The 14,652-nt window shown below is 45.2% G+C and overlaps 1 long non-coding RNA gene and 1 pseudogene across 1 annotated transcript in view; one reads left to right on the forward strand and one right to left on the reverse strand.

Moving 5' to 3' along the window:
* The window catches only part of LOC143940583 (uncharacterized), a 128,480-nt gene that overhangs the window by 10,838 nt on the left and 102,990 nt on the right, over positions 1–14,652 (forward strand). The window lies entirely within an intron of this gene.
* LOC143941282 (astacin-like metalloendopeptidase) overlaps positions 1,644–14,652 on the reverse strand; it is a 39,320-nt pseudogene continuing 26,311 nt past the window's right edge.

A 14,652-nucleotide genomic window follows, 5' to 3' on the forward strand; every position in this document is an offset into this window, starting at 1 on the left:
GGGAAAAAAATGTCAAACTAAAATAAATAAAGTAAAATGAACAATAAAAAAAAATAAAATTTTTTAAAGCACCCATGTCCCCATGTGCTCGCATGCAGAAGCAAACGCATGCGTAAGCCCCGCCCACATATGAAAACGGTGTTCAAACCACACATGTGAGGTATCGCCGAGAACGTTAGAGCGAGAGCAATAATTCTAGTCCTAGACCTCCTCTGCAACTCAAAACATGTAACCAGTAAAAAAAATTTTAAGCGTCGCCTATGGGGATTTTTTAAGTAGCGACGTTTGGCGCCATTCCACGGGCATGTGCAATTTTGAAGAGTGACATGTTTGATATCTATTTACTCAGCATAACTTCATCTTTCACTTTATGCAAACATTGGGCTAACTTTACTGTTTTTTTTGTTTGTTTTTTAAGCACAAAACTGTTTTTTCCCCCAAAAAACGCGTTTGAAAAATTGCTGTGCAAATACCGTGTGAGATAAAAATTTGCAACGACCACCATTGTATTCTCCAGGGTCTTTTGATATGCATATGCTGTGTGTGTGAAATAACCTGATAATATGACAATTTTGTGGAAAAAAAAAAAAAAAGGAAATAGGCCGTCAGTACTTCAGGTGTGATCAATTTTCAGATATTGGCACCATAGCTTGTGGACTCTATAACTTTTACAAAGACCAAATAATATCCACCAATTTGTACTTATTTTTACCAAAGATATGTAGTAGTATGAATTTTGGCCAAAATTTATGAAGAAAAAATTACTAATCTGCTAAATTTTATAACAGAAACGAAGAAAAATTCATTTTTTCACAGAATTTTCGGTCTTTTTTCTTTTATAGCACAAAAAATAAAAACTGAGAGGTGATTAAATACCACCAAAAGAAAGCTCTATTTGTGTGAAAAAAAAGACAAACATTTCCTATAGGTCCAGTGTTGCATGACTGAGTAATTGTCATTCAAAATGTGAGGGCACCGAAAGCTGAAAATTGGTCTGGTTATTAAGGGTGTTTAAGTGCCCAGTGGTCAAGTGGTTAATAATAGAGCTTGCAGTCAGTAGTGTTAGGAGATAGTGCGTGCTGTCTGCGTGCTCTGTACCCAGTACATACCGCTATAATATAGGGCAGGCCCCTACTTTCAAACATCCAACTTACAAACATCTCCTACTTGCAAACGCAAGGAGACAGCAGCAAGTGAGATGAAAAAAGATGGACGACAAAACAAATTATACAGGGGTGATAACCCTTCCCTATGTTTTCCAAAAAGCTTAAGAATAGTTTGTTTGACTGGAGCTACACTTTAAAAATGTACCGGTTGAAAATTACAAACAGATTCAACTTAACACAACAAACCTACACAGTCCCTGTCTTGTTTGCACCGCCTGTATACTGCTGTTCTGAGTATATAGGGCCTGGGGGCCACACGCATTTCCTTTTTTTAATATGGGTACGGGGTTCCCCTTAATATGCGTACAAGACCCAAATAGGCTGGTAATGGGCAGGGAGGGCTACCCATGCCATTTTTCTCAATGATTTTCAACCATATTGCAGGAACCAGATATAACATTAAAACCGCAAGCAGTTTTAAATGGTGTTATTTCCGTTTAATGTCATTTTGTGCAGGGACTGTTCCAAACACGGGAAACACGTGGCACTTCACAGGCATACTACAGACACCCCCCAGGCACCATATTTAAAGGAATATTTCACCTTTTTTTTTCACTTTAATCGTCATTAAAATCAGTGCTCCCGCTAAAACGGCAGTTTTTAAAACTTTTTTTTGCAGTGACCCATGTCCCCTGAGGCAGGAGGCAGGTCCCCAAACCCTTTTTAGGACACTATCTTGCATATTAGCCGTTAAAATTAGCACTTTCCATTTCGAACGTTCGAGTCCCATAGACTTCAATGGGGTTCGAACGTTCGTAACGAACGCAGGGGTCGTTCGCAAGTTCTGATGCGAACCGAACCGGGGGGTGTTCGGCTCATCCCTATCGCTGACGAATTCAAGGAGCATTTTGTTGGTTGTAGAGACCATAGGGGGAAGCTGGCCGGCTCCACAGGCTCTGTCCAATAACACTGGGGAGGAGGTGGTGGGCCCATCGTAGATCCTCAGGTAATCAGAAGCACAGCGTGTCGAGTTCTGGACATCAAAGGTCTGGAATTGCAGGAAGACCTAGAGGAAAAAGGAGATGTCTGACTGTTAACCACTTGCCTACCGGGCACACAAATAGAGCTTTCTTTTGGTGATATTTAACCACTTCAAAACAGGGCATTTTCACCCCCTTCCTGCCCAGGCCAATTTTCAGTTTTTAGCACTGTCGCATTTTGAGTGACAGTTGCGTGGTCATGAAACACTGTATCCAAATAACATTTTTATAATTTTTTTCCCCCACAAATAGAACTTTCTTTTGGTGGTATCTGATCATCTGTGGTTTTTATTTTTTGCGCTGTAAACAAAAGAAGTGCGACAACTTTGAAAAAAAAAAACACAATATTTTTAACTTTTTGCTATAATAAATATCCCAATTAAAAAAACAAAACAAAAAAACAATTTTTTCCTCAGTTTAGGGCAATATGTTTTCTTCTACATATTTTTGGTATAAAAAAAAACCGCAATAAGCATAAATTGATTGTTTTTTTTGCGCAAAAGTTATTGTGTCTACAATATTGAGGATGGTTTTATGGCATTTTTATTATTATTTTTTTTTATTTACTAATAATGGCGGTGATCTGCAATTTTTATCGTGACTGTGACATTGCGACAGACATATCAGACACTTTTGACACCATTTTGGGACCACTGACAATTATACAGCGATCAGTGCTATAAAAATGCATTGATTACTGTATAAATGTCACTAGCAGTGAAGGGGTTAACACTAGGGGGCGATCAAGGGGTTAAATGTGTTATCTAGGAAGTGATTCTAACTGTAGGGGGGGGACTCACAAGGGGAGGAGACCGATTGGTGTTCCTCTGTACACGGAACACAGGATCGGTCTCCTCTCCCCTGACAGGACGTGGATGTGTGTGTAAACACACACATCCACGTCAGGGGAAAGGAGACCGTTCCAGCTCTGATACCGGGCAATCACGGGTGCCCGGCGGACATCGCCGCCGCCGCCAGGCACGCGCATGGGCTCCCGAGTGACGTGGCCCCCAGACAGCTGGGAAGCCCAGGACGTCATATGACGTCCGCCCCGGAATGGGAAATCCATCCTGCAGACGTCACCACTGTGTTTTTGTTTGTTTTTTGCTAAACAAACGAAAAAAAAGACCAAAAACATTTTTCTGTCTGTTATAAAATTTTGCAAACGGGTCATATTTCTCACAGACAGGTGTACGCTGATGAGGTAGCACTAATAGGAGGCACTGAAGGGCACTGATGTGCAGCACTAATAGGGGGCACTGAAGGGCACTGTTGGACTGCATTCATACCTCCCCACATTTTGAGATGGGAATGAGGGTCACCTACTAACAAATGTATGTAGGCATAGGACACGCCCCCTGCCACACCCTCTTAAAGGAGACTTAACCAAAAAAAGGTTAATTAAATCCACAAGGACTTTTCCCTGATTTTGGCTTTTAAAATGTACAAATGCAGCAATTATATACATACAACTACCGTATTTATCGGCGTATAAAACGCACTTTTTCCCCCTTAAAAACAGGGGAAAATCGTGGGTGCGTGTTATATGTCGATTATTATATTATTATATTATATTATTATTATTATATGACGTGAGCGGCTTTCAGCCGTTCTCGGCAGCTTTCGGCCGGTCTTGGCAGCTTTCGCCCGCTCTCGGCCGTTCTCGGTGGCCGAGAGTGGCTGAAAGCCGCCGAAAGCAGGACATCTGGCTCTGTATCTCCGCAGCGCCATTTTTAAATGGCAAAGCTGAAAATTACACTGACAAGGCTGCATGATAAGGCTGCAAATGACACTGACAAGGCTGCAGATGGACACTGATAAGGCTGCATTGATGGGCATTTAAATGTAAGTTATTTTCCTTAAACTTCCCTCCTAAACTTGGGGTGCATGTCACACGCCGGAGCGTGTTATATGCCGATAAATATAGTATATAGATTAGGGCAAAATGAGGGACAAATGAGGAGGAAAGAGGGACAGAAGGACAGAAGAACATTGCTCCAAATCAGGGAAAGTTGGGAGCTATGCTGCACTGATCATAAGGACTCTGATGATCAGTGCCCTGATTATCAGTGTAGATGTCCCCTATCACACTTGCCGGCTCTCTCCTCACAATGTGGCAGTGCAGGGAAAGGGATGCCGATAAGTGGCAAGTGTGTTTACATTGTGATCAGCTGTGATTGGACATGATCACATGGTAAAGAGTCACTGTGATTGGCTCCTTACCCCGATCTGTGATCTTCTGTGTCTGAAGGACACAGAGCATGCCAGGTGTGTGCCGCGGCAGGCACGAGGGGCAGTTCTGGGAGGATATCAGTAGATGCCCTCCCAGAACTGGACAACCGTGCTGTAGCCGTCATTCGCCTATAGCGTGGTGGGCAAGTGGTTAAAGTGGAACTTAACTGTATCTGAGCTCCACAAACTGAAAACGCTATTTCATTCATTTTTAATATTTACAGAAAACTTGCCCATCCATCTTTGCGTGATTTATTTTGTTGAGAAATCCCTAAAAAAAACACCCCCTTAGTATTTCTAGCTGTGGCAATCTTGAGTAAGGGCAGATGACTCATATAGCATTTACTTCCTGGAATCCATCTGCCCTTAGCTCAGGCATGCAGGAAGGAGGGTGTGCTTAGCTGGGAAAGCCCCTCCTCCAGGTGAAAGAAAAATAAATGCCCATGAAGACTCCTGGGATGTATGACATCATTTTGGACTAGGCCAGAAACCAGGAAGCAACTGAAGAAACGCAAAAAGAAAAATTCATAATAGGTAATTATAATATTCCTTCCTATCTGTTTAGTAATGCTAGCAGCAAAAGGATGAAAAATAGTTAATGCTGATTAAGGGGCGGATCACACCATGAATCTCACAGGGACGATTCATTGGAATGGGTGCCAGACCGCACCAAACGTAGGACATGCACTACTTTAGAAAATACACAGCAACCAGATTGCATTACTGTACAACACAACCCAGTGCAGACAAACGCACTGCACTTGCAAGTTGCGTTTGGGGTGTCATTAACCTAACACTGACACCTGTTGCAGATGGTAACTGCAGTGCGTTGTGAACGCGGTGTGGGAAACGCACACGGAATGCAGGTTTCCCGCACCACGTTCTGCTGTGAACTGACCCTGAATGAGTTTAGTTCACTTTAAGTAATAACTTTTTAACCCTTTGATACACTGAATTGTGGCCTTACCTGGTTTGATGGAACACGAATGAGCCACAAGCAGCTGCTGGCAGTGGGATAATTATTGGGGTAGTTGGAAGATGTTAGGGATCCTGAAGGATCGGAGAGCAATGTTCGGCAGAGACCTATAAAAGTTACATGGTTAGAAATTCAAAGTGGTTGTCAGTATAAAAAGCAAGACAGAGCAGTACATCAGCAACAGCAAGAATCAGGCCATTCACATACAGAGGTACGATCAGATTTTTTTTTCTTATGCTCCGGGTTCACTCATGGTATATTTAATTGAAAAATAGTGACCCTGATTTGTAAAGCTCTATGAATTCCAAGTTCTTACCGCAATCATATAACTTACCGCAATCATATAACTTGTTAATTTTGGCAACATCCAAGTTGCTGAGTCCATAGCGCTGTCCGATGGCGATAGAGGCATTTGGTTTTGGGACAATGGTGGCAGAGATGCCATCCGCGGAGAAAGCAGACCTAGAAACAAATACAATTATATATTTTACACACACTCTTCCATTATCATGGCTTTAGCTAAAAAGGGGGTCCTATAGGTAAAAGAAAAGCTTTTCAGGTGCCTCCGGCTTCTCTTCCTCTTTATACAAAAATTAGGAGTTGTAATCCTTGACTTTCTCTGCAGCACCCCCTGCAGGTGAAAACAGGTATTATGGTGCAAACTTTGCACTATAAAGTCAGTAACATTAGGATGACACTATACAATATCCTCATACTCCTATAATAATCCATACACAGCGCTGGAATCTATTTTTCATGAAATAGTTTCATACTGTGTTTTTCTGCCTCCTTGTAAAGTATTTTGGCAAGCCTTCTCACTTCTGTTTGGAACGAGCAGTGTATGTTAGTTGCAGTCATGTGGACTGTTCTGTGTTCTCTTATAGTCCATAGCCCATTTGGGAGCAAGCAAGAGAAGGTGGCTACATTCCTAAATACCGTAGAACCATTGAGAACCAACCTTGTCATCCTCAGGAAGTCAGATGATGACACCAAAAAAAAGATTTGGAGCAGGCTGAGAGCAATAGAATGGCGTTAAGAACACATACTTGAATAGAATTGTTCTTTAAACCCTTATGCCCCGTGCACACGATCGGAAATTCCATCAGCAAAAGTCCGTTGTGAGGTTTTGGTCGGAAGTATGCTCGATCTGACTTTTGGTGTCGGAATTCCAGCAGAAAAAGATTGAGAGCATGTTCTCTTTTTTTCTGAAGGAAAAAGTTCAGATCAAAAATGTACCAATTCCAACATGCAGAATTCCTACACATGCTCGAAAACAATGCAATGCATGCTCTGAAGCATTGAACTTCATTTTCTCGGCTTGTCGTAGTGTTGTACGTCAGCGCGTTCTTGGCGGTCGAAAGTTCAGATAACTTGTGTGACCGTGTGTATGCAAGCCAAGCTTGAGCGGAATACCAGTGGAAAAACTATCCATGTATTTTGCAACGAAAACTTTGATCGTGTGTACGCAGCATTAGAGTTGGCGCCTCCCAACCCTTTAAGAGTTTTAGGATGCTGGGAGGTGAGGCGAGGTTTATGGTCATGTGCTGTCATGACTGCAGGGTACCATGGATCCAGGTGGGTCCATAGGACCCAGGAGGCACTTTAAGAGGTGTGGCAACTGGGGCGCAATTCCTGAGGACCCCTCCCTCTAGCATGCAGTGTCATCTTTGCATCATGAGCTGCTCCCCTGTCCTGCCCCGCTCCACTCTGCTCCCCAGCAGTACAAGTTGTACTGCTGGGGAGCGGGGCGGGGGGTGGAGCAGCAAAGGCTTCAATAGTAGGAGCACCCGCCGCCACTGCAGAGCTGCTGTCGCCACATGTTGCATCACTGTGCCAGGATCTGAGCTTAGTTGGTCAGTGGCGGTGAAGAGGAAAGGAGGAGCTTTCATGGTGCCGCGCAATTCATATTCCTTTGAGCTGAGTGGATCTTTTTGGGCGTGTCTCTTTGCTGGAGGGGGCATCTCTCTTTGCTGGAGGGGGCATCTCTCTTTGCTGGAGGGGGCATCTCTTTGCTGGAGGGGGCATGTCTCTTTGCTGGAGGGGGCATGTCTCTTTGCTGGAGGGGGGATCTCTCTTTGCTGGAGGGAGCATGTCTCTTTGCTGGAGCGGTCATGTCTCTTTGCTGGATTGAGCATGTCTCTTTGCTGGAGGGGGTATGTCTCTTTGCTGGAGGGGGTATGTCTCTTTGCTGGATTGGGCATATCTCTTTGCTGGATTGAGCATGTCTCTTTGCTGGAGGGGGTATGTCTCTTTGCTGAATATATGGGGATGTCTCTTTTCTGGATTGGGCTGTCCCTTTACTATTTGGGGATATCTCTTTAAATTATGGAAATGTCTCTTTGCTGGATGGGTGTAATTTTTTTTGGGGGGGGGCAGCATTTCATTCTTGGACCAAGGCAGCATGATGTCTTGGGCCAGCCCTGCATGGCAGTCACATGATCGGAAACCTCCTGATCACAAGCAGCGATTGTGAGCTTTCCGTTAGCCACTGGTAACTGTGCTGGGAGTGGCAGGGCACCCGCTCTTGGCACAGCTGTGTACCGCCAATTCACACAAATATGTGGCCCCTCAGCACCAGGGCCCACCTGCCAAGAGGCGGCATACTTGCATGCGGCCGGCGCCAAAGGGATTTAACCAGAGTTTGGTGATGTATTAATCCTGAATCACATAAGGAATGCTAATATGTGCCTAAACAGACTCCATCACATTGTACAATTGGAGCTATAAATGACAGTGTCTGACAGCCCACCGTCCCAGCTATGTATAATGACTTAAGCAGCCCATAGAATATGACACATGCACATGGGTGGAAGGAAAGAAAATTGCTCAATTCCCCCATCAACACTGACAAACCTGTCCCCACAGTGCTATTGTGTTCGGCCGGCGGGGAGAGTGGGGAGCCTTCCCCACTGACAGAATACAATCATCACTACTGGCTGTTACTGTATCGCTGCCAGCAGTGCAAAAAAAAAATCTGACAGGCTGGTTGTACTGAAGTTGATTGATGGACTGACTTTAGTACAACCAGCCTGCCCATAAATGGATCGAATCTCATCTGGTATTGCTGAACCGGCAGAGATTCGACCCATCTATGGCCGGTTTTAGCCGCACTCCATTGCTGCTGCGGCATCCCCCGATCTAAATTCTGGTGTCGGAGCTTAATGAGATGGATGATCACATACCTCCCATCTGACAGTTTTGGGGCCTAGTGATTTGCTAGGTAGTGTCAGATGGGGGAGGTCAGTTGCCCCCCCCCATACCCTAAAGACCTGCTGTGTTAATAATGGTTCCAGTAGTGGGAGGAGGATGTGGCTGGGTAAGTATACGTGCTTGCTGAGATGAGCTGTCTGTAGACACGGTCACTTTGCCATGAACTTGTAACCACGTTTGTCAAGCCTTGTTTGCCATAAACCCACTGGGGGTGATTTACTAAAACTGGAGCACTCAGAATCTGGTTCAGCTGTGCCGGGTAGCCAATCAGCTTCTAACTTCAGCTTGTTCAGCTAAGCTTTCATACATTTTGAAGGGGGGGGGGCACAGTTTGGCATGTTTGCCCTGGGCTCTAGATGACCTTGTCCCAGCACTGGTGACAAGGGTGCTGCCGCTGCCATTGCGGGTGAGGGAACCTGGCAGTGTAGCCTTATGGCTTAATGCCAGAAAAACCTACTGAGCATGTGCAAGGCTCCGCTCCTTTCTCCTACTTGCCCGGCGACCAGGGGAAGGAGGAGGGAGCCGAGCGGTGACATCAGCAACTGCGCCCGAGACTCCTGAAAGTGGGAACAGGATACTTGAAAATAGACAGGTATCCGTTTCCCCCTGTGGCACCGAAGGGGGGAAGGAGAAAAATTTGCGTAAGTTGCACTTTTGAGTGGAACTCCACTTTAATATGGTGCTGCTTATCTCCTAGGAAAATACTTATCCACTGCCACTCCCCAAATTCCCTCTTCCAACACAAATCCCCTCCCCACCAATCTCCTTGCGGCACCCCTCCTCACCTCACATGATACCACAGTGCCCAGGGCAGCCGTCCCTCCTGCCCACCCCTTGTCCCGACCCTGATTGTCTCCATAGGACAGGAAGTGTGTCACTGGCAGGATCACCAGGTGAAAATAAAGGAATAATCCTGAAAAAAAGAAAATGCACCTGATGACTGGTAATCTGCAATATATTAAGTTTTTGGTCTAAATAAACTTTAAGGTGCCTGTTGGAGCTCATTCACTGAGCTGTTGGAGCTCAGTGAATCAGGATCAGTGAATGTTCCCACTTTTATAGATTTGACTGTGCCACCTACGAGGATATTGCACCAGTTTAATAAAACTGTGTTTCTGGGCAATGCAAAGTGGCAAGTGAAAGTTGTTTGATATTTTTATGAAATGCAACCATACCTTGGATAATGCATGACGGAGCCGTAGTCGTATTCTATGCCTTGATTCAATGTGTCGAACTTCTGAAAATTGTTCTCGTATCCTGAAGAAGACAAAATTTTCAGCAGCAATATTATATAGCAATTCAATTCTAATAAAAGGAAACCTTCACAGAGATATGGGCTGGCTTTCATTGCTTACATCCTAAAAATGGATGAGCACTGCACTGCACCCCAATCCCACCCAGTTGTGTGGAAATAGCGAATGAATATTCAATATTGTCACACTGATCCTCCTCCCGGCTAATCAGAAAGCCTCTATTGGACAGGGAGTCTTATGACTCCCTGGCCAATCGTATCTCAGGACACACTTCCTGTTTCTGTGCGGCCGGGAGGAGGATGTCCCATAGTTTGCTTGCCAGAGCGCCCCCCGCTCTTCCTTCCCCCTGCATAAGGTGAGATAGCATGGCACATTCTCTGTGTTCCCCCGAGGCTGGGGGTCGGGTGATCGCTGCAGTTTGTGAGCCATGGTGGGGGGTGGCTGGGTGGTGGGCTATCGCTGCCATTTTGCTCCCACAGCAGGGTCGGGGGAGGAGTGTGTGATGTTAGCTTATCACTGACGCTTGTCTCCTGTGGGGGGGGGGGGGGGGGTGATAGTCGTTATTCGGCTCTCGGGGGTGTGGTGGGGTACTGATGTTGGTTTGTGCTGGCCCCCTGAAATTATGAGCACCAGCCGCCACTGGTAATACTTCTGTTTAGGGCATGTGCCCAGGGATGAATGCCTGGAATGCAGATTGCTTCCATTGTGGGCATTCATTCCTGGGCACATACTGCCCCAAACGTACATATTGCTAGGCGCATCGTCCAGCAGCAGCCAGGCTGGACAATGCACCTATGCCCTCTGCCCATGTACAAACAGCTATGGAAATGTTTTTAATGATACATCCCTTAGTGCAGAGTAGACAACCAGGAACTCCATTTCCCATAAGGCCTTGCAAGGCTGGCAGTTACAATTACTCCCAGAGGCATGATGGGACTTGTAGTTCTGCAACAGCTGGAGGGCCCCAGGTTGCCTACCCCTGCCTGATGTTGCTGTATATGATATCGATGTAGTCATCGCGGTCGCTCCTGCTCTGCTCGTGGAAGAATCCCAGAGCGTGGTTCAGCTCATGTTCGATGGAGCCTTGGACCATGCAGCTGCTCGACACCAATACTATTTGACTTCCTCCTTGCATACCAATATAGGACCAACATCTGTGGGGAACAGGAGAAACCCATGTTATTATGTCATCACAAAGGGTAATGCGCCGAGTGCTGCAACCAGTAGCCGATCACATTTAAGTGTAGGGAACGGTGTATGCCAGGGCTGCTGCAGCCATGATCCCCCATCTTCTCTGTGACAATGAAGCAGGAAGCGACAAGGATTGGCGGTCCTGGCCGGTACAGTCAAGGAAGCATCTGATCAAACACGATCATTGCTTGATCAGATGCTTTAAATGGACAGGGAGACAGCAGGGGTCTACTAGGCCCCTGCTGTCTCCCTAAAAAGTACTGTACCTGTGCCCCCCCCCCCGTGCTTGCATTCAAATGCAAAAGTTCATAGGTTTGGCACCCATATGTAAATGGTGATTGCACCACACAATGGAGTTATCACCATGAACTTTGGTGTGACAGTGTCAGCCCTTCCTTCTCTGAGATGGACACTTAGCTGTCAGCTAATTGCCAGCTGTTATCTGTCTACAGTTACTCAGCTGTTGATGATCCTGCTCGTCAGTCCTGCCTACTTAAGCCATCCAGTCCAGAGGTTCTCTGCCTTCGCCTTGGTCAACATCACAGAAACTATCTCCTGCGATCCTGTTGAAGACTTGCTTTGCTGACACCCCTTCTGGCTCCAGATCCTGCTTGCTGTTCCACTACTTTGATCCCTGACTTCTGGCTTGGCTGACTATCCTTTCCAGTTACTGAACTTTGGCTATGTTTTGACTACGTTTGTTCTTTTTACTTTTATTATTAAACAAGTGTGATTTAACTGTACTTCTGTCTCAGCCTGATTTCATGGATTCTGACAGACAGCAATAATTCTACACCAGGGCTCACATTTAACTGATAACCTGTAAAGGCTTTTAAAGTGGATTGTTGAAGGTTTTCCAATGCATTTTACCTATGCAGGGAGTATATACTGGGAGTGCAGCTCCTGATAACATGTAAAGGCTTTTAAAGTGGTTCTAAAAGCAAAAGGTTTTTTAACGTAATGCATTTTACCTATGCATTAGGGTTAAAAACCTTCTGAGTGCACCTACCCCCTAATACTTACCTAAACCCAATCTTAATCCAGCTTTGTGCACAAGAGCAGCGGCTTTACTGTGTCTCTCTTCCCTCATTGGCTTACGTAGAGGCAGGAACCATTGGCTCTTGCTGCTGTCAATCACATTCAGCGAGCCAATGAGGAGAGAGCCGGGGGCGGGGCTGAGCCATGCTCCATATGTGAATGGACAATGTCCATTTACAGGAGCGTGTTTTGGTAGCCAGCCTGCTCGGGTGCCTCCATAGCAAGAGGCTTGCTATTGGGGGCACTCGATAGGGAGGAGGGGCCAGGACCACCAGCAGGGGACCCAAAAAGAATAGGGCCTGCTCTGTGCAAAACTATTACAAAGAGCAGGTAAATTTAACATGTTTATTTATAAAAAAAAGTTAATGATCGTTTTAAAGCATCACCTATAGACAAATTTAAGCACAGTAGTTTGTCACCAATTCACGAGCAACATGAAATTTTAGATCTTGAAGTGTTGGGGATCTATTTACTTGGCACAATCTCATATTTTACATCTTACGAAAAAAATAGATATTATATTATTGTGTTTGAGTGCAGTAAAATGCATTTAAGTGTATTTTTCCAAATTTGATAAATGTCTGTGCAACTATCATAACAGGGTTGCACTGAAACCATTTTTTTACCGGTGAGTCCGAGTACTGATACTTTCCATCAAGTACTCGTCGATACCGAGTACCGATAAATACAAAAAAAATTGGTGCAAATCACACTGCAAAGAATCACATGCAATTGCCCCCTGTGTGTGTATAGAAAGGGATGAAAGTGCCATCTAGTGGGCAGTTTAAAAAAAGTTAAAAGTTACAGTACATATCCGGACACATGCAAAATAATACATAGGTGTCCCGCTCCGCCGATGATAGCAAATCAGGGCCGATAGAGGTGCTCACAGGGTTGGAGGAGAAGTTTCGGGACACCATGGTTAGAGGGCAAAAGTGATGTCAGCTTGGAAGCGGACCGCCTATGCATCTTCTCCAGCCCTGCGAGGACCAGTGGCCTCGAATTGTTACCATCGGAGGACCGGGACACCTATGTACATTATTTTGCATGTGTCCAGATATGTACTGTGAGTTCTAACATTTGTTTAAACTGCCCACTAGATGGCACTTTAATCTATTTCTATATACACACACACAGGAACGGTGGGGGGAAATCCCCATTCCTGTTTAATTTGCATGCGATTCCCCCATTTCATCAGTGCGATGTGCGCCCATTCATTTTTTATTGATGCAAAGTATTGGTTTCTGTATTTTTTTCATGAAAAAGTGATAAATGGCTGCGCAACTAGCGTAACTATTAGGGTTGTTGCACTGATACCGTTTTTTTACCAGAGGGTACGAGGACTGATACTTTCAGTCAAGTGCTCACCGATACTGAGTACAGATATTTTGTGATGTGATTTGGGTTAATACAAAAAAATTGGTACAAAACACACTGCAAAGAATCGCACGCGATTCCCCCATTTCTGTGTGTGCATATGGAAAGGCATTAAAGTGCCATCTAGTGGGATGTGTATATAGAAAGGGATTAAAGTGCCATCTAGTGGGCAGTTACATAGGTGAGGTTGAAAAAAGACACAAGTCCAACCCCTGTGTGTGATTATATGTCAGTATTACATTGTATATCCCTGTATGTTGCGGTCGTTCAGGTGCTTATCTAATATTTTGTTAAATCTATCAATGCCCCCCTGCTGAGACCACCGCCTGTGGAAGGGAATTCCACATGCTTGCCACTCTTACAGTAAAGAACCCTCTACGTGGTTTAAGTTTAAACCTCTTTTCTTCTAATTTTAATGGGTGGCCACGTGTCTTGTTAAACTCCTTTCCGCAAAAAAGTTTTATCTCTATTGTGGGGTCACCAGTACGGTATTAGTATACTGAAATCATATCCCCTCTCAAGCGTCTCTTCTCCAGAGAGAATAAGTTCAGGGCTCGCAACCTTTCCTCATAACTAATATCCCCCAGACCCTTTATCAGCTTTGTTGCCCTTCATTGTACTCGCTCCATTTCCAGTACATCCTTCCTGAGGACTGGTGCCCAGAACTGGACAGCATACTCCAGGTGCGGCCGGACCAGAGTTTTCGTAGAGCGGGAGAATTACCATTTTATCTCTGGAGTTAATCCCCTTTTTAATGCCAATATTTTGTTTGCTTTGTTAGCAGCAGCTTTGCATTGCATGCCACAACTGTCCTGCATCCACATGCAGTGCACGTGGTTGCGGCACGGTGGGGGTGGCATTTTAAGGGTTGACACAGGCAGCAGGCACCACCACCTGTCAAATGCACAGCAGGAGCCACACATGTGAACGAGACCTTAGAAAAGGGTCTCGACAGAAACAAAACTCTTGGATAAATAAGCCTAAGGCTGGGTTCACACTGCTGCGGGGGGAGATCCGGATGTGATTCGCACTGCACTGCAGTGCAAATCACATCCGATCTCCGTAGCGATGCGAGTTCAGCCATACAGATAGTATGGCTGAATTCGCATCGCTCCCGCAGCAAACTCGCACGGGACCCTTTTTTTGGTCCGCAGCAGAATCGGATCGCATGGGTGTTCACACCATGCGATCCGATTCCTGTGCGAGTGTGCAGATCGCACTGCGATATG

This window comes from Lithobates pipiens, unplaced genomic scaffold, assembly GCF_037356315.1.
Source record: "Lithobates pipiens isolate NorthernLeopardFrog02 unplaced genomic scaffold, aLitPip1_a1.2 Scaffold_10, whole genome shotgun sequence".
In the NCBI taxonomy this organism is placed as follows: Eukaryota; Metazoa; Chordata; class Amphibia; order Anura; family Ranidae; genus Lithobates; species Lithobates pipiens.